We start from the raw sequence: 2,373 nt of genomic DNA, 5'->3' as shown, positions 1-2,373 counted from the left end.
GGTTGGAAGTAGACTAATGGACAAAATTGGAGGAGGTGCTTATTTTTGTTTTTATTAACTCTTTCTTCATGATTGTGTGTGGTGTTTTGTTTGGTGGGTTGGGGGGTTTTTTGTTGGTTGGGGTTTTTTTGTGGTTTATTTTTTATTTTCCTTCAGTACAAGAGTGCTTATTTGTCGTAACCTTAATCAAGACATGGCTTAGCTAGCATTTCATCCAAACTTTAAATGTACACTGAAACACCTCAAATAGGCTGCCATGGTTTCTGTCTCTATGCATGTAACTGAGTAGGTCAGAGATCAGAGGAATGCTGACATGAGCACAAGATCTTAGTGTAATAGTCAGCTATATGAATTTGACAGCTCATTCTGCAGCAGGGAGAGGGGGAAAATCACTGTAATAGTACAGTTTAAACTTTGCCTGACTCTTGGCTTTTTTGCTTGTTTTTTTAGGTGAAACATGGAACCCGTTGAAGTTGCACTACCAATTGCGAAATGTCCGTGAACGGTTAGCTAAAAATCTAGTGGAGAAAGGTGTACTGACAACAGAGAAACAGAATTTCCTTCTTTTTGACATGACTACACACCCTCTCACCAACAACAATATCAAACAGCGCCTCATCAAGAAGGTTCAAGAAGCAGTTCTTGACAAATGGGTGAATGACCCTCACCGCATGGACAAGCGCTTGCTAGCACTTGTTTATTTAGCCCATGCTTCAGATGTTCTGGAGAATGCTTTTGCCCCCCTTTTGGATGAGCAATATGATTTAGCCACAAAGAGAGTGCGGCAGCTTCTGGATTTAGACCCTGAGGTTGAATGTATGAAAGCCAACACAAATGACGTTCTGTGGGCTGTTGTAGCAGCTTTTACAAAATAACTGCATTCAGACTGAAGTGTTCTCCCTTCATATAAACCAGTTGTTTCTCTTCTATTGACTATTCATGTTTTCTGTAATGTATACCTTTTCACATGATGAATCAGCTCTTGTTTAATGGGAATTATAAGTGGTGTATTCCCTCCTTCTCTGTGTATCTGTATACAGGATTCTGCTGGTACAAGAGACCTTCTGTTTAAAAACAATAGAAAAAGGTTTTACTGCCATATTGGCATTCTATTTCCTATTCAGTTTGAGTTATCTGAAATACTTTTTTAAATCTATTTTTCATCTTACTGTTATTGAAGTGGTTTAACATGAAAAGTACCTCAAGGAGGTACATGCAGTTGGATCACTAGTCTCAGCTGACAGAGATGTGTGCATGCATCAATACTTCTGCAGTATAACTCATAACAGATTGAAAAAGGGCCTTTTTAAATCACCAAAGCTCCATGTTGAAGTGTCTGTCAGGACTTTTTATGCACAGAGGTTGTTTCAATTATATCTAACAAAATTAATTTAAAAGCAGAGATGCCATTAAGCAGCTTTGTCAATAGTTCCTGTAAAACGCCCCATAAATTTTGCTTTTCATGCAAGTCTCTTGTGTACTTATGTTTTCATTAGAACAATAGCTGAATCATAAGGCTAGTGTAGAAAGGTCCAATTGTTCCATAAACCAGTTTTGGAATAAGATACATTCCATTATATTGTATATATAGTTCAAATTGTATATTAACAACTACATCATCTTAGCATTTTGCAAGATATATTTAGCTGTACACCTGGTGCTGTCAGCCACTGCCATTTGATGGAAAGAAAGGCCTACTGTAAAGAGAATGTATGTGAAAGCTGTTTTTTTCCACTGTCTACAGAGTTTGCCATCCAGCTATTCACAGTCTATGCATTCCCTTTGATAATGTGTCTAGAAAAAGACCACTTTCTATCATCATTTCTACTTTTTTTCCCCCTCTTGTATCGAAGAGGCTTGTGACCAGTACAATTCTTGAGTGTAGTTTTAAATTTTGGTTGTACACAAATTAATGTTGCTCTTTTACACCTCATAATCTATTTTACACTTTAAAAACAAAAAGTCAGTCCTAGCAGGTGTTGCATGTAAATGGTTAGCAAGTAATGACTGCAGTTCAGATGAATAAAATTTCTGTAATGGGATGCTCTTCTATATTTTAAATTTTTATATACAATTGTGCTGATTAGCATTTTACTATTGTAAATATATATATATATAAAACTTTGGCTTTTAATAATTTATTTCCTCTGCCACTGTTTGTTTTCTCCCATTGGTTTCACAGTGTAAATAATATGCATTGAACAAATTTAGCATTGATTTTTTTTTCCTCTTCATAACAATGAAGATTTATAGTGGGGCTTACAGATGTTTAGAAACTTTTTTTGGTTAACATTCAGAGCAAGAATACTAGATGGTATATAACTGTAGAGTTGAAATGTAAGGGATCCCTTAATCTGTATACTTTTACCTACA

The 2,373-nt window shown here is 35.8% G+C and overlaps 1 pseudogene; it reads left to right on the top strand.

The window, feature by feature from the left end:
• The first annotated feature begins 434 nt into the window (after nt 1–434).
• On the top strand, nt 435–1,285 carry LOC104511512 (annotated as a pseudogene).
• The last annotated feature ends 1,088 nt before the right edge of the window (nt 1,286–2,373 follow it).

The sequence above is a fragment of the Eurypyga helias genome, unplaced genomic scaffold, assembly GCF_000690775.1.
Source record: "Eurypyga helias isolate BGI_N326 unplaced genomic scaffold, ASM69077v1 scaffold33256, whole genome shotgun sequence".
Classification (NCBI taxonomy): Eukaryota; Metazoa; Chordata; class Aves; order Eurypygiformes; family Eurypygidae; genus Eurypyga; species Eurypyga helias.
The sequence above is the reverse complement of the archived record's forward strand: the minus strand, read 5'-3'. Positions and strand labels throughout refer to the sequence as shown.